Source organism: Pteronotus mesoamericanus, unplaced genomic scaffold, assembly GCF_021234165.1.
Source record: "Pteronotus mesoamericanus isolate MK-2021 breed Mesoamerican mustached bat unplaced genomic scaffold, CSHL_Meso_final contig_246, whole genome shotgun sequence".
Classification (NCBI taxonomy): Eukaryota; Metazoa; Chordata; class Mammalia; order Chiroptera; family Mormoopidae; genus Pteronotus; species Pteronotus mesoamericanus.
Window position 1 is genome coordinate 485688 of NW_026555104.1, and position 22802 is coordinate 508489.

Here is a 22802-nt window from a genome sequence, read left to right on the forward strand (position 1 = left end):
TATCCTGCAGATTACATGAACTTTCTACTTCCACCAATCCCAGCTGCTGGGCCTGCTAGCAATCACATATCCTTTAATGCTACAAGCCATGGAAAAGGGGGGCCTGGTTACTCTGAAAATCTCTCTTTCATTTCCAGTCTACCCAGTTACCAATATTCTTTCATACCTATGGCAATTTTTGGTCTTCAAAAATGTGGTCAAAGGTACAAAAAAAAGAGGATGAAAATGACTGCTTTCTGCTTGTGCTCCTGAACTACAGTCTTCCTCTACCATTTCTTTTACACCAAAAGGCCCCATTGTATTTGAAAAATAATCAGTTTTAGAAAAAGGTACTTTTACACTATTATTTCCAGGATGACTACATGTACAGAACGAGAAATTACCTTCTGCTGAGAAAATTGCAAAATAATTTCTAACTCTACTTTGTTGTAATTTGACAATTCTATCTTAGGAGTCTAAGAAATGTACCATTGTGAGATGTCTCAAAGCCATTGTCCTAACTGAAATCCACTTAAATGGAATAGTTAGTTCCTTTTCAAGTCACATAAAAGCACATATAGACCAGACATCCTTCCTATTAAATCAAGGGATGGTATACCTATAAAGGAAATGTCACCAAAGCAGTAAAGATTTTAGCCTCAAAATTCCTTAACTATTCATCACAGTATATATAAGTGCTGATGTAGAAACTTTCAAATGCTCACACACACACACACACACACACACACACTGAAATATTAAACAATGTTCCTTTAAAAAAAATCAAAGTCAGGAAAAGCAGATATGTTCTACTCATCTAGCTGGTTTTCACTCTCAAATTTTTGTTCTCCAAATTTTTATTTTCTTTTAAATATACTGGACATTTCACGTCTCTGTTTTCATAGAAAAGAAAGTAAAATGGATAATCCCAAACAATTAACTTGGGAATGCTCTGCATTTTTCAGTAGCTCCCCATTAAAACGGGTAGCGTTGAAGGAATGTGAACAGGCTGGAGTGGGAAGGGAGCCCACAGGCACAATGGGGAGGCAGGGGAAGTGAAGGATTAAAGCCTGGCAGAAATAGTCTACCCTCAGATTACTGACAGCCAAAGCCTTAACTCCCTCTGTATTTAAAATCCACTGTGCTGGCTCTTCATTAATTTTAGATGAATTTCACAGTAGGTTTTTTTGTAATTACCAACAGCTTGCATTACGAGCTCATGAGGTGGCTCTATCAATTAAGAGATCTGGTTTCCTAAGCAGAGGCCTCCCAGATCACGTGCCCACCTTCACGTGAAGGTGTGTGCTGCCAAGGGGCTAAGGGCTGGTGAACCCGCCACAACCTTTCAGGGCCGACCCCTGCCCGCCCCGTCACCCGACCCTGGATCACTGGAGGGCAAAGTCAGAGAGCAGAAGAAGTTTACACTACAAAAGTAGAAGGTGATCATTTTTTATTGTAGTTTACATTTCTGCTAACAGGGTTCTGCTGCCAATAATGTGCATTTGTCATCAGCATTGTCTGATATATTGGCCTGCCTCTGGAAGAACGAACTTTCTGAAAGCAATAACTTCTGTCTTTTCTGCCTTGGGCAAAACTGGAATAAGAATATAAAGCAGAATCATACTTTCACGAGTAGAGCTCACCATCATGGGACACACGAGGCACATGAGAAAAGGAGAGAGCCAGTGACAAGGACGGCCAGGTGTGTGTATGTTCCTGACCCGTCTGGGGCTGCAAGATTCCTGGGCTGGAACGGGTGAGCTGAAGCCTCCCCCTCACCCAAGGCATCCGGGGAGGGGCAGGATCTACATCCAGAGTCACAGGGTTGGGAGGACCAGCCCCTGGGTCCTCTGTCTACCTCATGGACCCCTTTCTAGCTACAGACGAGAATCCCTAGACCTAACAAAAAAGCTAATGACAGAGAACAGATTAACTTAGAATGCATTAAGGGAGAGAGAAAAAAAAAGGAGAAAAAGGAAGAGAAGGTAGTATAGAAAAGATAAATGCAAGAAAAATGATGAGAGGCCCTGTGAGAACTTGGGTGGCTGGGTGGGTAAGGGGCAGGCAATTAAGGCATTAATCAAAAGCAACTAAAGAAACCAAGGAGAAAAAATATCCTGGCACAGGTACCTGGCTTGGAGGCCGAGGTTATCCAATGCTCTCCCACAAAGGATATCTTAAGGATCTGAGAAGGGAAATGGTCCAGGAGTGAGGAAAGAGACTCTCAGGAACCCAGGGATAGTCTGGTATGACCACGAGGAGAGGCCAGGCTGGGCTGCACGGACTCCCGCAGTCAGGAATCGGCAGTCTGTGCTCTGGGTTCCCCCGCTACTGCTAGCTGGCGCCTCCATTCTAAAAAGCCAGAGACAGACCTTCTCAGAAGAGAGGTACAAGGGCCTTTAGAGCAGGAGTTCTTCCTTAACCTTTCTCTTTCAAGGGCTTTTTGAAAACCTGATGAATCAAGGACCATGCAGTCACCACCAAATGCACATACACATATTTCCACAAGATGGCACATTCAGCGTGCAAGGAGACACATTTTTCTCTTCCCCCTCCCTGAGATCTGAAACCCTGATTTAAAGAACTCATTACATTGTTTTGAGTAAGAGCGGTAGAGTTTTGACCGACACCCTTGGATGGTACGTGCTGGTCTTTTGGGAGTCAGGGCAGGACAGAAGAGCGGGGAGAAGCCCTGCTCTACAGAGATGACAGCCTTCTAGGTGCCTCCCAAAGCTGTGCTGGTATTTTTACTCCTAGTGCCAAGATCTTAACGGAAAAATTGCTGCTTACTTTCTAGATGCTCCACAAGAAAATTCCAAAACATACTTAAGTGCTTAAGTTAAAAAAGCACAACGACTTATAAGGAATTAATCTGGGGGGATAACCTAATTAACCATTTATAATAATTTATCATGTGTAGTGCTATCCAAGTAGTACTTGCTTTAAGATTCTTCAAAGACCTTCCTTAACAGGAATGGCAAAGTGGGTAAGGACTTCATTTAAGAGATTCACAGAAGACTGACTTTCATTGCAAGAGTCTGGGACCTGCCCAGTTACAGTCCCCAAGCACAGTCACTGTCTTCTGAGCAACATCATCTGCTGAATGCTCAAGAGATCAGTGGATAACCAGCCTGTATTGACTCAATGTGGGGATGACCTATTTGATCAGCCTATTTGATCATTTCTCAAGCCTCAAAGAATTTGACTTGAAATCATATAGCTGTTGAATGTGGCTTCTGAAGCCAGTCTCTAAGCTTCCTGCTTGTCCAGCAGGGCCACTGAAAGATAGTGATATATGACCTACAATGACAGGCAGGAACAGGAACTGACAGGGCTGAACCAGGTACCTGCACCTGCTTTACTGTTGCAAAAACCTCTCATTCCCACTTTAAATCCCAATTTCAGCACCTGTATAAATAAACTCCTAAAATAGAAAAATGTGACAAAAAAAAATCCCTCCACCACACCTTTTTCCCCCCCTTAGCTTGCTACAAAGGGCCCTTCTCACTCAGTACTAGCCAATCAACAGCCTCCCCACCCCCGCCCCCTGGGCGTACCCCACAGTGCTGGGTGAGAGGCTGGGGCACACTGTAGAAGGGGGCCCCAGAGGAGCAGGAGAGCGTTTTTGGGAGGGAAGTTGAAACTAATGGGTCAGTTCTGACAAATCACACAAAATGGCTAAAATTCTTACCAGGCCATAGTCAAGCTAGGTTTTAAAAGTAGTTAAACCTACAATTTCTGGAAGATCTCTTCTAAGCTGTAGGTCAAAAAACTGTATTTTAAACATGCTTTATATTTTAGTTTTCAAGACTAACATTCTGGCATTATAAATTCATATTGTTGGAAGGACCTCTTAACCATCTGCCCCAGAAAATTCTAGGCCCTGTACTTGCTACAATCTGCTGCCAAAACAACTCTATCACCTAATTCAGAAACTCGAGATGTGTTTTTTCCTTCCATGAGGTTTTCGTACCACAAACCAGACCTCATGAAATAAAACTGACTTCAGGCTATATTAAGCCCCACCAACACCCCTCTCGAACACAGTCAAGTCTCAAGAAAAAGCTAGGCTGATCAAAAGAGTTTGGTCTCTAGCTCAGAGCATGATCAATAGTCATTTCTGTTGGCAGTTTCAGCCTTAAAAAAAAAAAAAAATTCATGTTCCTGCTTTACTATTAACCTGCCCCATCAGGACTGAACACCACTCATCATATATCCCCACAGACACTTGCCTACAGGGAAATTAAAACAAAAGCAACCTATTTCTCAGGGGTTTTCTAGCACTGACTGATTTTCCACTTCACTCTTGCCTCTGAACTTCGGGAAAGCAGCTCAATCTTCCCCGGGGACAGCTCCCTTCAGACTTCCTAGCACAGGTACTGGAGGGGAAACCACGGAGGGCCCACCTCAAAATAGTCACCCTATCGGGAATATTCAAGAGGTCATTCCTAACAGGCATCTGGATTTGAGGACACCAAGATGGTTCCTCTTGCAGCTTCCATGAGGAGCAGGTCCATTATTTTGTCAAAAGAAACAAAAATACAAGGCAGAAGATGCTCAGCCCAGTGACTGGTGGTTAAGAGCGGGAGCTGTGGGGCCAGCTTGCTTGAGCCCGAGCTGTTTCTGGGCTGCAGTCACTGGCTCCCTCGCCCTCTGCTGGCTCTACCCCATCCTCACCTTCAATCCGTTTTTCCTTATCATCATGAAGTCCCAGCAGCTCCACGCCCCCCCCAACACACACACACACACACACACACACACACACGCACGCGCACGCCTCTACCTGCTCTCAGTGGTAAAATTTTCAGCAAGTTAGGGTTAGAATTTACCACATTGTCCACTTTAAATAAAATTCCCCTCATATATCTGAATGGTCTACTACACCTGTCAGGGGGCCTCTTTTAAAATATGTCTATGAAAAAAACTGCCCCTTCAGTCCAGCAGGCAGAGTCCTACAATGACATAACCTGCCCCCTGCTTTTCCCCCATAACTGAAATGCTTCCATCAAGCTTTCCATGATCAGGGCACACAAAGGGACTCTCTCCTAGGGTTTTCTTTTGGAGCCAGGTGTACCCATAGCACTTTGCTCTATTCCAATCCAACCTTCCACCAGATCACATTTACCTGGCTGTGCTGCCAAGGTTTCCCACGCATGGAGGCATTTAGCTGCTCACTCTCAGGCATGAGTTTAGACAGCAGACCCCCTCCCCTCAGGAGTGTTCTCAACCAGCTTTGTGCTAATTTCTACTCAAGAGTCTCTGGGCACCACTAAAGCCACAGTCTCTATAATACTTGGTTCTGTAATTTTTCTGTATATTTTTCTCTTTTGTACCTTTAATATTCAGCTTAAAGCCTTCTTAGCCAGAAAACACATCACTCGGGTCTTCAGGAACTACCTCCTCTCTAGTTATCAAACACCCTGATCTAAAGAACCAGTCCCTTCCTTCCAAAACAAAACAAAACAAAACAAGAGAAACATTACCTAGAAAACCAGCTAGTGACATCCCATATCAATTTTCTCTTTCAGAATCGCCATCACAAAAGTTTTAGAAGAAACTGAACCACCGTCTCTGCCTCAAGTCTTTCCATATCCTATTTAGAACTTCAAAGTGCCCCTTGAAGATCCAGGTGTCTCCTATGAGCATCCCCCCACCCCTCCTGTGACAAGTGGATCTCTAGAGCACTGACAGGCTCCTCCCCTCAGCTAGAAATTGGCCTCTGAAAGAGCACAAGTATCCCCAGCTGCAGGATCCAGTCTAAACACAGCTGCCTCAGTTCTCACAGCAGAAAGCCTCTACCCCACCGAGGTGCAATCAGAATTCCTACTGCTGCCTGGGGCCCCTTGAGGGCTACTAACCAACACCCGCCCAACACCCGCCCAACACCCCCAACCAACCCCCCACCCCCCCTAGGACAGAGTACTCTGGTTTGCTAATAGCACTGAGGGCGGTGCGTGAGAGGGAGGAGAGAGAGACAATGCGAATGGCAGAATCCCTCCCTTCTGCGGAGAGAGGAAGAGTACTACATCCTTGACTGTGGGCTGCAGAGGGAAGGCTCCAATCTTGAAGTCTCAAATTGGAGCTCCATGCTACCGATGACATATTCAGTGAGAGAACGATGCCTTCTGAGGCTGGGACAGGAAGCCTGTCCAGATAAGAGGGCCACCCTTCTAACCTGGTGTGCGAAAGCCTTTCAATTCTGGGTCAAGGGCAGACAACATGTTTCTACTGTAAGGCAGCTCTAAATCCAATGCTCCAGTGATAAAACCCCATGGACTCTTTCCCCCTTATTTCCTTTCTTGGGTTACTCTACTCTGAAAACTACTCAATCTCTCCAATAAACCCAAATTTTAAATTGTATTTCTCAAGTTCCCCCTTGTTTTCTAGTGTGCTTACATTCATTTATTTATTCATCACCCAACGAACATTTATGAAGCTTGTGCAATGGGTCAGATACTATGCTAGGTACTTGGTATATAATGGTGAGCAAAACCAACACGGTCCCTACCCTGTGGAGGAAGGGGAAAAGCAGATGACTACTAACGAGTATGGAATAAAAAATGGTGAGAAGTGTTACAAAGGACCAGAGAAACAGGCAGCGAGTTGAGGGGGTGGAGCCACTTCCTAAAGAAGGAGCAGGTGGTTCAGTTCCTGCAAGGCCAGTTTCCTTCCAGCTGGGGACAGAAAGATGCCTGGAAGATAATGAATCAGGAGGAGAGGCACAGGCCCAGGCGGAAGTAGAAGGCAGCAGTGGCCGCATCACACCACTTTTCAGAACAGGTTCACTATGTGACACTTATCCCAGGAGCAACAAGAAGCCTTCACAGGGTTTTAAGCAAGGGCATGACATGATCATATTGAAATTTTAAAATCACTCTGATTGAGGTGGGGTTTAGAGATGAGAAGGGAGTAGAAGTGGCTGCGGGGAGGGCAGTGGGGGGCGGCAGTTGCTCTCTTCCAAGCAAAAAGATGGTCGTTTGGACTACAGTGGTGGCAGTGAAGTTGGAAAGAAAGAGATCATTCGAGAGATGTTTCAAGATAAAAATCAACACTTACTAAAGCCTAAAGGCCAGCTTCCATTTTCAGAGAAGAGAAATGTCAATTTCCTCTGGCAGAAAACACTAGCTATGCATAATCCATAGCTCACTGGTATTAAATTTCCCTTGGCACTTATTTGTCTGGATTTCTAGATAAATTTAAAGCTGTTCTTATTTGCTCTTAAATCTATTCCTAAAAGCCATCATCCACTTTTGAAATATATTTATCAAGAGTCTACTATATGCTGGGGATAAAGAAATGACCAAGGCTCTCAGCATGTCTCCTCTGAGCCTCCAAATACTCCTGGCAGCGAATACAACTCCCAAAGCTGGGTCATCCTACCTCCTGAAACCTTCACATGAGCCACTTAAGAGAGGCCTCTCTACCTCTTAAGAGACAATCTGCAACACAACAAGCAACACAAGCACTTCCCACTCAGGAGATTCACTCCTCATTTCAGAAGATCCTCAGGCCCAGAGGCATGGCATGCAATCTAACTTCTCCAGGTCTTTAAACCACCAAGACCTTGCTCTTACAGGAAGACCATGAACCCCAACAGGCAGTTCTTCCCTCTATGAAATCAAACTCCTTGTCCCTAAAATGTGCTCAGTTCAGGAACGACATTTGAATTGTGCTTTCATTTGTTGCTGAAATTAATTTGTGCTGGATTCCATCTTATCATGGAGACTGATGGTTTTATAAACCCTGGAGCTACACTGTCCAAAGTGGCCACATGTGGCTAGTTAAATGAAAATTAATTAAAATTAAAACTTCAGTTTCTCAGTTGCACTAGCCATGTCTCAAATGTTCGACAGTCATATGTGTCTAGTGGCTACCAGACTAATAGAACAGATATGGCACATTTCCAACGCTACGAAAGGGTCTGTTGGACAGAGTTCCACAAAGTCGTTGCCACAGGGTTCAAGCACAGTTGATTTCAATTTCCACTTAAAGAATACACAAAAGTTTAACATAAAGAGACTTGCAACCTATTTAACTGTGTCCCTTTGATTTTACAAGTGAGTGCTATAATTTGAACTTAATATATACCACGAATACTACTTTTTTAGTCAATTTCATAGTTTGGGCTTTGTATAAATTTCATTTGCTAGAAATGTTTGAGAATAACCTTGTGATTCCTTGTGGGAAAGAAAGGGACCATGATTTTACAAGTCACCATGGACAGAAACTGTCTTACTATATATATATATACACACACACACACACACACACACACACACATATATATCCTACACACTACCCAATACAGTCAATATTTAGTAAATACATAGATTAACTGAAAGAGCTCTAATTTTTTATGCCTGCTTTTCATTAGCAAGTCTATAAGGGGTTTGCAAGAAATGTTTATTTCAGATTCTGAATTTCAACTAACACCAATCCTATGGGACCATATCTACCATATGATTTTATATTCCAAAGATATATTTGTACTGTGAGAGAAAATCCACCAACAATGCTTCAAATGTGGAACTATCTTGGAACAAAATTATCAAAATGTTGATAATTACTGAAACTGAGTTATCGATATACGGAGTTCATTATATTATTTACCTTTGTGAATTTTGAAAATGTTTCCAGAATAAAAGTTTCTTTTCAAAAAAGGACTAATGCAATTATATACAAACTTGATCAGTTCTAATAAATATGCTATAGGATAATTATAAATTTTGATAAAGCTGGGTTCATAGCATTTTACTGAACATCCAAGCCAAACCAAAGAACCAAAGCCAGTGATTCATTTTATGATGTTCTCCTCCTATGTAATCCCAAGGTGTGGTTGTTCCTCCAGGTGTCAAAGCACCACAGCAAATTACACTGGAGATGCGGTTCATGTGGGTGCACATAGCAGCTCTGAGTCACCCTGTTTGATCACCTGGTAATAAGGCAACTGGCCTCTATTGCCTCTTATCAGAAAAAAAAGGCTAAGGATCTACCTTCCATGTCCAAACACTAAAACAGAAAACTGCAGAAAGGAGCAGAGGAACAAGCACTTCCGGTCCACCCTGGCTTCATCTGGGCATCGCACCCACTGCACAGGTTCCTACAGGTAGAGCCAAGACTCCACAGCAAGTGCTCCCCAGGTACAGCGCACTACAGACTGTCCAATGCTAAGCGACCTTAGAATGCCTCCAGCAGACAAACCTATTAGCCATCTCAGTCTTACCTTCAGCCCTTACACAGGAAATGATCACAGTGTTGATCAAGAACAGAAGCTCATCCATTCTAGGTCAAGTTCCCCGCTGCCTGGGAGGCAGCAAATCCTATCCACAGCCCTTACCACACATGCCAGGTACTACTCTTGGGGCTCTCCAGACACCAGTTCATTCAATCTTCACAGTCACTCAGAGGTGGGAAACTCAGGCATCGAGAGGTTAAGAAATGCCCAAGGCCCTTCAAGCAGTGTCTGGCTCCTGACCCCCAACTTCTCACCTCTACCCTGTGCTGCTCCTCCTGTGACATGCCTGCCTGCCCTTCCCACCTTCACCCCCTCCTCTTTGTCCCTCCTCATTGCAGCCATATTTTCCACGTGTCGCCCCTCTCTTGAAATGCTCTTCTCAACACTCCCAGTTGGTGGCTCCTTTCCTTTATTCTTTCTCAGTGCGCTGTTCTTTTTCTTCAGAGGATCAGGATTTCATACTGGTCACAATTTAATATATATGATGCATATGTTTGTTGATTTGTTTATTGTCTAGACTAGATAATGCACTGTGTGTTGGCAGGAACACATCTGCTTTGCTTCCCACTGGATTTCCAATAGCAAACACAATGCTTGGCGCTCCAGAAGATGCTTAAATTTTTGTTGAAAGACTAATAATCATTCTTCAGCCAGTACTTTCAGTGAAAAGGTTTTTAAATTTCCTATTTCAAGCACCGAATGATAAATATAACCAGCTTTAGGAGCACTGCCTAAAAGATAGCATTATACATAAGGAAGGACTCAAAATTGAATAAGAGAACAGGCCAGCTTATGTCAGCTTTCAGTAACAAAAGAGAAATGAAATTCTTCTAAAAAGTATATTGTGATTCTGAAAGGTTACTTGCAGGAGCAACCCAAGAGGTGGATTTAAATCTTAAATCCTCAATAAGCTTATGACTGAAGAGAGCCCCTCCTGCCCTATGCTGTTCTCAACTGTTAGGATAAGCTGGGAGGTACTCAGTTTGTTATTTCCAATCATCTTCTTAGGGGGAGTCCTTAGAGCCAACATCCAGGCAAACCCAAAAGACAAAGGTTATCCGGTTGTTTCAAAGCCCATGCCTTTTTCCCATCCTACCACCAGTTTCAACATGGAAAGGTTAGATTCTCCTCAAAACAGTCCCACTTATGCTCACTGTGACCTGGCCGACAGCTTTTGTTCACTAAAGAAAAACTTTTGGCTCTGGCTGGTGTGGCTCAGTGGATTGAGCACCAGCCTGTTAACTGAAAGGTTACCAGTTCGATTCCTGGTTGGTGCACATGCCTGGGTTGCAGGCCAGATCCCTAGTCGGGGACAAGTGAGAGGCAACCAATAGATGTTTCTTTCACACACTGATGTTTCTCTCCCTCTCTTCCTCCCTCCCTTCTCCTCTCTCTTAAAATAAATAAAAATTAAAATTAAAAAAGGAAAGAAAAAAAGAAAAACTTTCAAGGATTCAAGTCTTCTGCAACTCCCATTAGAATTATTCACTAGGTTAAACAGCCGATCTCCTCCTTGAGAACTCAGAATTCAAACAGGTGTCAGTACATAATAAAAGGTTAGGAATTTGTGACCTCAAAACAGCGAGACTCTTCCTTTTTAAACTGGGGAAACTTGCAGGGTGCATGGTTTGAGAGGATTCCAAGATGAGGCAGGGTCTACCTGAAATAGCCATAGAACTCATACTGGGGAGCAACATAAATAAGCCTGAGGTATGCAATGCACCTAAAAGCCCTTGTCCTTGCTCTGTGATCTTGGACAAGTTAATTGACTTCTCTGAATCTGCTTCCTCATCTTAAAATAAGATTGGTAATACTATCTACTACTCATAGGGGAATGGGAGGTTTAAAAGTAGAAGCAGTGCCTGGCATGAAGCAATTCTCCAAAAATGATAGCTAACTCATATTGTTACCACCTGCCTACTGTTATTTTGCTTTACAAAGCATTATCGCAAACATCCAACTGAGACTTTGGGAATACTGAATGATCTACTTTCATCCATTTAATTTCTCATATCCTTAGATTCATTAAGTTCACATAAAATCTATGACACTGTGTTGGAGAGAGCGAGGGGAGGGGACTCTAGTCCTCATTTCGGAAAAGAGACCCTCGAGACCCAGAGTGGTGAAACGATGTGCCCAAGAACCTACATAACAGGATAAACCCCCGGCATAAACAGGATAACAGGTGAAACCCCTAGGCACCTCTTGATGCCAACTCCAGTGCTCTTTCTATCTCACCCAAGGCCAGTCAAGGGCTTCTGTACTTTCATGACCTCCTGGCATCCTTCTGATTAATGTCTCATGGACATTTCATGCAATGCAATTAAGCAGTTTAGAAAGATGCAACACAGAATTCTGTATATAACCTTGAGGTGCTTTAAAATTCACATGTAAGAGTATTCACATCAGTGTAGGTTTCCAATCTTCTTACAACGATATTTATTTTTATCTTGGGATTTAAAGTTGACAAAGACCTCAGCAAATAAAGCAGGACAAAGGGAGCCGTCCGTCCATGGCTCATTAGCTCCTGAAGTTAATGCTTCTCACGGGGACAAGAGTCAGCCAAAGGATAGAACTCCAAGCAAATTCGAAAAATGTGCCTCTGACCCACAGATCAGGGATTACTGCCTGAGCTCTGAGTGGCAAACTTTACGAGATGCTCCCCAGAGCCACCTGCCACTTAACCTTCTGTTCCGTCATTCCACAGCATCAGCTGTTACTAGGTGCTTCTTATGTGCCAGACACATGAGTGACTTCATGAAATCCCCACAACTAGATATAAAGAATTAGATGAATTACCGTAGTTCATCTGACAACTACAACTGTAAGACCCCATAGATTATAAGACACTTTTTTTCAGAAATGTTAAGATGAGACAAATTGTACTGTCTTAACATTGTTGAAATGTGAATACTGTCCCACCTAAAGAAAATGATGCAGAGAGAAAATAATTTGCCCAACGTTACCATGCTTGTAAATGGAAGCATTTGGATAGAGGCCTGGTAAATCTGATCACCCTTTCACAACAGTAAACTCAAATTTCCCCATGGCTACATGAATCACCCATAAATGCACCAGGTGGAGTGGCAGGACATGGGGTGCTAATTCTTGCTCTACCATAAGCACATTAACTGCAGCAATTCTCCAAACATCTCTGCACCTGATCTTTCACGTGTCGAAAGACTATCTTGAATAAACCGCTGTTCCTCTTCTGGGAAAAAAAGCATGGTCTAATATTAAAAGCATGTTTTGTAATCATCAAGTCCCAGATTGACATTCTTGCTCCACTGTCTAACCAGTTAATCACCTTGGGCAAGTTAATGAACTACTCTGAGCCTCAGTTTCCTGTTCTATAAAATGAGGCTCGCTCCATTAGTGGGATGCTCGAGGGCTGGAGGGGAGACAGACAGGCTCTGGCAGAAGGCAGGCTTGCTTGAGTGTGGTTGGTGGGGTATGAGAATGTCTCACATGAGGCAGCAATTTGAACATTTCACCTAAAATGTCATATGTTGTGCTCAGGTGTGATAGTTATGTTACAGAATTACATGCTTATGATTTTGTAATTAAAAAACGGTATTATTGGTGCTGGACCTTGTGAGAGAGAGAGAGAGAGTGTGTGTGTGTAGAAAGCAGTAGTACCTAGCAAAGTTGAACTTCAACAAATGTTCTCTTTTTTAAACTAGCCACCATCTGGCCCTGGGCAGGTAGCTCAGTTGATTACAGTGTTGACCCAATTAGTCAAGGCTGCAGATTCAATCCCAGGTCAGGGCACATACAAGAAAAAACCAATGAATGCATAAATAAGTAGAAGAGCAAATCAATGTCTCTCTCTCTCTCTCTCTCTCTCTTTCTTTCTTCCTCCCCCTGCTTCCCCTTCTCTCTCCCTCTTCTTCTCTAAATAATAAATAAATAAATGAAAATTACATAAACTAGCCACCTTCTGCTTCTGCTTTGGGACAGAATCAAAGAACAAATATTCCCTGTGACTTCAACAATTCCCAAGAGGGACCCTCAGGAGAGAAGGAGGATTAGACAGAAGAAAGTAGACCCTGAGGGATACTCTGGCAAAGAATGAACTGGAAGCATCTGGAGGACAAACACTATTTGTTTAATGAACTTCCAAACTTTTGAGTAAATGAATTACTAGTGGAAAGGGGGTAAAAAAAAAAGATCAGGAATTTAACACATCAAACGATACTGATCAATACATACAAGAATGAAGACAGTCATATACCAAACCTGACAGAAAAACCAGTCTTTGAAGATTCAGTTTGATTCTTGACCTACAGCTAGAAGAATTTCCCTATTGCTCTGTTTTGTTCTTATGTTAAGTAATATTCTATGTATTTCTCCCCTTTCTTTCCTCAAGAGCTTCAGAAGATGATAGCTTTTGACTTGGAGGGCAGGTGAATCATATGGCTATAGAAACAAACTCTTAACCCGTTTTTGGTTGTTTTTTTTTCCCTTCCCTCCATCAAACCCACAATGCCTTGCAATTTTGGGCACACACCTGACTCTCAATAATAATTAGTTGAATATTTTTGACCTCAAACAATTTCTTTTTGACCAAAATTCTAAAACACCCTATACATTTATTCTACCTAAAGCCTAGTCTTTCCTGCTTCTCCTCCAGACACAATCTAAAACATAACCGCTAACAAACAAATACACATGGTGCATGCTATGTCTCCACTCCTCTCACACAAGGGCCTTCTACTTCTTCTTGGAACCTCAACAAGGCCCAGCACACTCCACCCAACCAAACTCGTGAACTTTCCCTTCCCTCTCATCTGTCCATGCCCTTGGGTTACTTGCCAGTTGTCTCATTACCACCACCTTCTGATCTGAATCAGTTTGTTAATCTCCCTCCTCTCAGACACAGAACCTTTTCCTGGAGATAAACTGTCCTGCCGACAAGCTGAGTTCACCCTGAGCCCCTCCACACCCCTGCTTCAGCCTTCAGTGACACTCCCAGAGAAGCTCCCGTGAAAGGAAAAGACTATATGGCAAAAATCCCACTCCCTCCCCATCACTTCAGGAGGCTTACTTGCTATCTGTAAGTTTGGACCTACTACCAACTTTTGGAAGAATGTGAAAGAATACTAAAGTAGTTTGAGGGCTGGGGAAGAGCTAATAGGAATGGCAGTTCCACTCTTCTAATACTCCTATGAGATAAGCTTCACTGTGTCCTCGAGCTCTGAATCCGCACACCTAGGCTCCTCAGACACTCCCTAAACCCAGAGCTCAAGGATCATTTATTTGCCTCTCCATTTTTTTCTTACTGGTTTCCATACAAAAAAACACTCATGGTTTACCTTCCAGCTTACATCTGGCTTCTGTAAGTCCTTTGATGAAAATCATTAAAACATGCAAGAGGCTGGTAACTTTCAATTCTTGTGCAGAGCAGCCATGGTGTCAAGGCCTGGGACTTCAAAGATAACTATGGCACCACCCCTGCCTTCGTGGTGCCCACGCTGTTCCTTCAACTCTAAAAGAGCATGTCCTCTCTGTGCAGTGTCTATAAAATGTAGTTACAAAGTACTTCATAGCTTTTAAAAACAGAGCGAGGGTGGAAGCAGACTTTGCCTTTTCATTTGATGCCCGGTACCCACAGCCCATAACAACCGATGTAGTAACCATCAACCCACCGAGGAGCTAAGTTTTCCAAAAACCTTTTTCAAAAGGGGAAACTCCCCTGCACCAACTCCCACGTCAGCCGTGTTATCTGGGCAGCCTGCGCGGTGGAACTTAAGTTGGCTGTTCACTCCTTCTCCCGCTCCCACCGTTTCCTGCGTGTGTGCTCACCAGCAGACATAGCCTCTACCGTCACACTCGGGCTCCGGGGCAGGACACCTGGCATTAGGCCTCGGCCCAATGTCACTTGTTAACCTTCCGATCCCCGTCTTTCGGCATGCCGCCCTCTCATGTCTAAGGCATGCAAACCACCCCACGGCCACCCGCGATTTCCAGGAGTTGGAGAAAAACAACCCTAGGCGCCAACAGCCTCTGACAGATCCGCGTAAAAGTAACTGCAGTGTTCGACTTCCAAACATTTCGCGACGTTGGGCAAGGGGGCGACAGGAACCCGGGGCCCCATTCATAAAATTACAGGCTGTATTCCTACTCTGCGTGCAGACGATTCTCCCTGGCCCAGCGAGCCCGGAGCCCCAAGCAGGGAGCCTGCGGACTGCAGCTAGGAGGACTGGAGGGCCAGTACCTCTGGCCAGGGTCAAGCCCAAACCATCCCACACTGCCCCAAAGGAAGGAAGGGTCGGGGAGGCATGTCGCGAGTGGGCGTCCGTGTCAACCCCCGAGCCTTGACAGCAGGGCAGGGCCTTGGGTCCCCCCCAAAGCCCTCCCCACCCCCAACCCCCTACTCCTGCGCCCCGCAGCGCCAACGGCCGCTGTCTCCAGAGCGTACCCTGGAGCCGGCGGGGGTCGGACCACCACCTGCCCGGGCCTTCTCCGCGGGCTCTCCCTCTATAGGTCGCCCGGCTCTGGCGCGCTCACCCCGGATCCGCTGGCTGCCTCATTGTACTGCGCCGGCCTCCATACTCCGTGGCTGCTGTGGCTCCGGCTCAGGCTCCAGCTGCCGTCCCGCCGCCTGCCCTATCCCGGGCGCGGGCCGCCCCGCCCCGCCAGCGGACCGCCCCGCGCTCGCGGCAGCCGGCAGCCGCCGCCAACCACAGAGCGGTGGGGGCGGAGCAGGCTGCACGCCAGGCCCAGCCAATCCAGCCCCTACCTGCGTACTGAGGACCGGCTGCGGAAATGGGCGGGCGATTGGTCGGGCCTGTTAAAGGAGCCACCGCCTCCAGAGCTGGGGGAGAGAGGTGGCTGGCAGGGTCACCTGGGGGAGCCGGTGAGAAGAGACCTGCTCTTCTCTCCCAACCTTGCTCCACAGCTTTCCACAGCTCTTTGCACTTATTTCCTTGTCCTGCAGCCTAGCAACAAGTAGAGACAGAACCACGTCCTGCCAGAGGAAGAAACTGAGGCGCGGAAAACCAGGGGTCTGCAGCTGGGCGAATTCACTCAGATTTGAGTTTTACAAGGCCGTCAGACACATCTATCCCCGTCCGATCCCAGACATTGGCTTTCAAAAGAACATCCTCAGCCTCACCCTGGAATATTTTAAAGAGCAGATCCCTGGGTCCCGCCCGAGAGTGTCTAATTCTCTGTTTGTGCAGTGGGACTGGGGAAATGTGCATTTTTCAACACCTCTCCCCTACAGTGATTCTGACGTACGTGGTGCAAGAGCCACACGGGTACATATTTCAAGTCCATCATAGTAACGAAATTCAAATTCAACTGCCAAAAATAAAGCTCAACTCTTTTTTATTCTCAAAATAACTAATATGGTCGAGAGACTTGCTAGTTGGGCAGGAGGTCACCTACTGAGAAATTCAGAACAGTTCCCTGAGTGGGTCATGCTAAGAACTGAGTTTGAAAGGCTAGGATGGAGCAAAAAGCCAGCCTTGTTCTCTAACTTGTGAAACAATGCTTCAATACCTTAATGGCAAACACACCCTTCCCCATCGCCATTACCAGGCCCAGTCATAATCCCAGGAGTGTGCCTTGCCCTCTGGAGCTTCATTCCAATGCCATCAAGCTCTGCTCACCCTGCCAGCCACACCTCTCCCCACTTCCTGGTGTTCCAGACACACACCTGGCCCAGAAGTCACTGACCTCAACTTCAAGGTCAGTCCCCTTCCACCCAGCCCCTTCTACAAGGAATGAATGGCTTCATACAACAACCCATTTTTTGCTGTGATATCTAGTGGGTGCTGTGTTTACCAGGGACAGCTCCACACACACTGGTCAGCCTTGCCAGGACATTGTGTGGGGATCACCACTTGCAAGCCCTTGGCCTTTCCCAAAAGCAGAGGAACTCTTGTCTCAGCAGAAGAGGGCTCCAGTCTTGAATATCTGGAAGTACGCATCAAGGGCAATTGTCAATGGAGAAAGAGCCCAAGACTCTGTTCAGCCACATCTTAAAATCCCCACCTCAGGAGGAGGGGTAGGCATGGGCCCTGAGGCTACACCACAGCAAGGGTCCTTGGAAGCTGGCAGTGTGCTTCTCAGAGTGCCTGTGCCAAGCCCTACATAATTATTAGATTAATTCATACACCATGAACCTCACCTCAAACTAGAAGCCAATAAGATCCAATAATGAATACTTAGAAAGAGTCCTTCTTTTTGTAACTGAGGAATTCGGATGCTTTGAAAAATAAATGAAGATGTAACATTAACATAGCGTGCCAATTAAGAGGTTTCTATGCCCAAGATACTATGTCAAGGCCTTTGTATGTATTTATCCATTGAAACCTTATAATACCCTGTGTGGTAGGTGTGATTGTTATTTTTCTCCACTTTACAGATGCAGAAGCCAAAGTTCACAGAGGATAGGGATGTGTCCAAGATCACAGACCAGCTAAAGAGCCAGCATTAATGACCATAAAGACCAGGTTTCCCCTAACTGCTCTGCTCCAGCACCTGTCACAAGGCCCTTTCTTGCTACTAGAAACAGGACACATAACTTCAAAAAGCAAAAGAAGCAACTATCACCAATCTTCATCAAAAGACAGTGTAATACGGGAGCACTGTCTTGAAATGGAAGCTCCATTGCTGTAATTTATCACTGTTCCACCTTGAGCAAGTTATATAATTAAATCTCTTTGAGCCTGAGACTGTTCGTCTATAAAATGGGATAATAACAATTCTGCCACCTTGGTCAGGCATGAAACTAAAATCAAATAAAGAAAATATATATGAATATATATATATACTTTGAACTTACAAATGGAAACAGCAATTTTACAGCTTGGCATCAGTGACTCATTATAGTGACATATGACAAAGGTCAGGGATTATGATGCTAAATTCAGGCATTGAACAAGATTTCTTACTTCGTCCCCCAAATAGCTGCTCTATGTGAACAGCATGTACAAAGTGAACTAAATTGTTCCACCTGCAGTAGAGGTAGAAGTCATAGAAATGCAAGCCCAAGTTATTACTCTGGCATTTGACCCCCCTTTCTCCCAACCATCACCCCAGTCTCTCCCACAAGCCAGGCTCCAGCTTAAACCAGCATAAGTTCTGGTACACTTGCATTATTCCTGAGTACAACATTTCAAGGTAATCCCTATTTTTCTCATGAAACTCTAAACCAAAAAATATTCCTAGCTTTTTAATTCAGCTTTTTGATACTGCATTGCACTTTTGGAGGGAGAAATGGTTACAAAGTATCTAAAAACAAAAAAAAGTTTATTTACCTGTACATCTGAAAAATGTGAAGATGACATTGTGCGACAAGCTGCACCATTAATGAACAATCACTGAGAACTGAGTGAGTACCAGGTGGTGTGGTAAGTAGGAGGGATGGAGATGAAGTTACTTGTTACTGAAGTGTAAACATGGTGAGTTTCAGGCATTAGATCTAGTAGAGAAAGACCAACAAGTTGACAGCCCAGTAAAGGCTTCCACAAAAGTAAGCCCTCCGAGACCCGAGGAGCTCTGGGGCACAGAATAGGCACTTACGACCTCTGGAGAACCCCAGTAATGTTTAGCGGTGGTCAGAAACCAGAAAGGTGGTAAAAAACAAAAAACAAGTAAGAGTGTTGTCACCAAAGGAGAATAGATTGGAGAAGAAAGGAGTGGTCAACAGCAACACATGCTTCAGAAGGGCCAAGTTTAGACAGGCCTGAGCAGTAGACCTTGGGATTTGGAAATGAGAAGATCACTGGGGTCACGGACCAAAGAGGTGCAAGTAGAGCTGGAAATGCAGAGGCTCCCTAGGAGAAGAGCTAAGATAAGAGAGTGAAGAGGCTGGCCAGGAGACTACCGGGGACAGGGGAGTCGCCAGAGGCAGGAAGAGGGTCTGCTCTGATACCAAGAGGAGGTGGATGCAGAGAGAAAGGGTATGGGTGTGGGTTCATTCACAGGTCAAGGACGGGAAGTTGAGGAAATTCCTGCCTGTTGGCTTCTATTTTTTAGCTCTAAAGTGAGAAGCAAAGTCATCTCTTGAGAGTGGGTGAGAGGTGATAACAGCAGCTTTGAGGGAAACAGTGGAGAACTGGAAAAGTCGCTGAGAGAAGTGAAAGAGGGCGCTGCCAGATTGAGAGAGAGAAAGAATCCTAGGCAGCCCCACGAGCCCCAGGACCGCAAATGGATGGTTATCCAGGGCTTCGCAGCTGGGCCCAGGTGCGGAGAAGCCAGACTCAGGCATTTACGGGGCTAGGAGATGGAGAAACACAAAACAATCTGGGGTACTGACAACCTGGAGAGGTCTGCTCATGGGGTCTATGTTGGAGGGAGATAAAGGAAAATGCAAAGAGGAGAGGATGAATGGGAGGCAACATGTCGGGGCAGGACAGGAGATCCAGATTTTGAGTTCATTCGGAGTGGGATGGGGGAGGCAAGATGTTCACAGAAGAACAACTGTGGACGGTGACAAGGTCAGGCGTGACCACAGAACTGGAGTTCCCAAAGACATTCAGTTCCTGGGTTGTCCCCCCATCCCGCCCCGCCCACCCCGTTCCTTATGGAGAATAAGCAGAGACCGTGCAGCCTCCAGCCCTTTCTGTTCATTCCGTGCCAATCTGCGCCACCATCGGGGATGGGAAGAGCGTCATTCCTGGCAAGCTTTCCCTTCTAAAATAAAAACCTGCTCGTAATTGGAAGGACTGCCACTGTCGTGGAGATCTGAGACATCTCTCGTCCCTACCACAACACCTCACCCCTTAAGTAGCAGGAGTGCGAAGAGCTATTAGGGGGACATCTTCTGGGACTTTAGAGAAGGACATCTCTCAGTGGGTTGCTGCTCCTGTGAATAATTCCTGGCCATCATGGAGCAGCAGAGTGATGTTGATTATTTACTTTGCTAGTTAAAACATGAGACCCGAGGTTGTTAAATATAAATGTCTCAAAGTTCTGTCATTCTGAGGGCTGTTTGGGGACTGGTGGCTTCTCATCAATGGGGAGCAGAGCCAGAATGGAATTTCTAGGCAGAAAGACTGACATTTCCCGCCCTGCTTACTCTGTGCCTTGCCTCTCCCAGGCCCTCCCAATGCTCCACACAGACAACCCTACAGGGCAGTTACTCTCTCACTTCCCTTGTAACCTTGACATTACCCACCACCCTTGATACCGTCCAACCACCAGGCCCTCTGCTCTACCCCAGCATGAGAAAGTCAATCTCCAGCTTGCCTGGAATCACCCTGGACCACAATTCTAACTCCACTCTAGAGAAAATTACTGGCCATAGAGTATAATGCATTCAGGAAGACAATGGGGTGATACGCTCACACTTCAAAAGTGAAAGAAGTTACCACACAGCTGCAGAAAACCAAAAAAGATGTCTAATATTTCAAGTAACCAAATGGCTTTTATCTACAGCGGCTACATATCTTGGAGTTTCCGAAAAGCATCAACTTCAAATATTCTCTCTTCTCCGAGTACATAAACTCATTTGAGAGGCAGTCACCTTGATCTTGGACCAGGAAACAGCATTATAGATCTGCCCCATCAAGAAGGGGAAACTTCAACCCTCCAGCTTCCTTTGCTCTGCCCACTCCTGCAGTGTGGGCAACACAACTCTTCTTTCCCAGGAAGCTCTTCCTCCCAGCCTCAGCAGAGGGACACAGCTTTGTTTGCACAGATGAGCTAATCAACAACCAGGTGACTTTCAGAAGAACCAGAAACCTGAAGTACGATGCATGCCACACAGCAGAGGAGGAACCAAAATCCACAGATAGTAGCCTCCTCCCCAACGCCCCCATCTCCCTTCCAACTCCCCAGCACCCCTCCCTCCTGCTGGGCTGCTGTGATCCACCGCAGCAGGAAATTCTATTATGAAAGTGATACAAGCTCAATTTAGAGAATTAAAAAAAAATACAGACACCTAGAAGAAGGAAGAAAAAGACTCACTCGTTTTCTTACCACTTACTAACAATTATCAACATTTTGTTTACATTTCCTTCTGTTCTTTTTAAAAACAGTTTGTTTTACATGGCTATCTTACTCTATATACAACTTTGTACTCTCCAGTTAAAATTTAACGCTGTAACACATGAGCAGCAGTGCTGTACAGAATAAGGGAAAGAAGGACTTGGCTTAGAGTCTAAAGGGCCTATCCATCACAGCTCTGCCACTTATTCACTCTACGATTTTGGCCATGTTGGTCTTTTCTGAGCCTCATCTGTGTAATGAAGATGACCGACACACCCATTCTCTGCTGCTACTTTTCTGTGTGGTCCTCTAGACTCTTAAGTTCTGTGAGCACAAAGCCCCTTCTGATTGGTCCTCTGCTGAATCGCTGGAGGCTACAGGGGTTTAAAAGATGGCCACAAAGTCTTGGCCACTCCTCCCATCCAGAGACAGAGTTTATTTCTCCACCCCTGGAAATCTGGGCTGGCCTTGTGTGGTAGCCAGCCTCTAAGATGGCCCCAGCGATTCTCACTTCCTGGGCCTTCATGCCCTTTTGTAGTCTCCTTCACGGTGAATCAGGGATGGTCTGTGTGACAAAAAGGGTATGGTAGAGATGACCAAGTCTGATGTCATGAAGGGCATTGAGGCTTCTGCCTGGGCTAATGGGTCACTTGGTCTAGGATAGCCGGTCACAAGGACAATCAGCCTGTGGAGTGGCCCATGTACAGAAAATCAGAGTCTTCCCACCAAAAGCAAGCATCGATTTGCCACCTCTATGAATAAGTCACATTGGCAATCAGGCCTTCAGATGAGTACAGCTCTGATTGACATTTGATTGCCTCTCATGAGTTATCCCAGGACAGGACCACCCAGCAAAACTGCCCCATAATTCCTAACTAATCCACAGAAACCAAGAGATCTTTGTCATCATTTAAACCACTAAATTTGGGGATTATTTATTATGCAGCAATGGGTAACCGATACACACTATGACTGGCTTTGACCAATAAAATGCAACATAAGTGGCATTCTGGGACTGCTAAGCTGAGACCTGAAGAGGACTGACAGCTTCTACTTTCTGGCTCTTAGAAATCAGTCACCTTGCTTTGAGAAGCCCAAGCCACAAGGAGAAGCCACATAGAAGAGAACCAAGGCATGCCAGGTGCAATCGCCAGCTAATCTCCCAGCCCACAGTCCACACCAACTGCCAGTTCCTGAGCGAGCATCTGGCAGCTTCCAGCTGAGTCCTGCCCCAGACGACCACAGCCTCAGTCGCCACCATATAGAACAAAGCAACCCCACAGCTGAGCTCAGTGAACCCACAGAAGTGTGAACTATAAGAAAGTAACTTGTTCTAGGCCTCTGAGTTTGGGGGCAATGTGTTGTGCAGCAATATTTAACCAAAACAATGGGCCAGCACCTGGCACATAATTGGCTCTTAAAATATGTCTGGTGAATAAATGGATGATCTTGGTTGGACTTCAGTTTTCTCTTCTATAAAATCACAGAGGTCAGGCCATTCCACATTTACATTCTGCGATCCTCTGTGTCTATTGTTTTAGGGTTGCTTACCTGACTGCCTGCCACATGGCCTTGTTTTGTAGGAAGACTGTATGTCTGTGGTATCTCTGTTCCTCACCCTATGCCAGTCCCCTCTTCCTTCTTT

At 45.3% G+C, this 22802-nt stretch overlaps 1 protein-coding gene across 2 annotated transcripts in view; it reads right to left on the reverse strand.

Annotated features, from left to right (window-relative positions):
• Window positions 1-15846, reverse strand: part of TEX2 (testis expressed 2) — a 92791-nt gene extending 76945 nt beyond the window's left edge. For both annotated transcript variants that reach the window (XM_054573028.1, XM_054573027.1), the window contains exon 1: window positions 15725-15846. The gene's annotated coding sequence lies outside the window, so the exon portion shown is untranslated. The remainder of the gene's footprint in view (window positions 1-15724) is intronic.
• Window positions 15847-22802: the final 6956 nt, after the last annotated feature.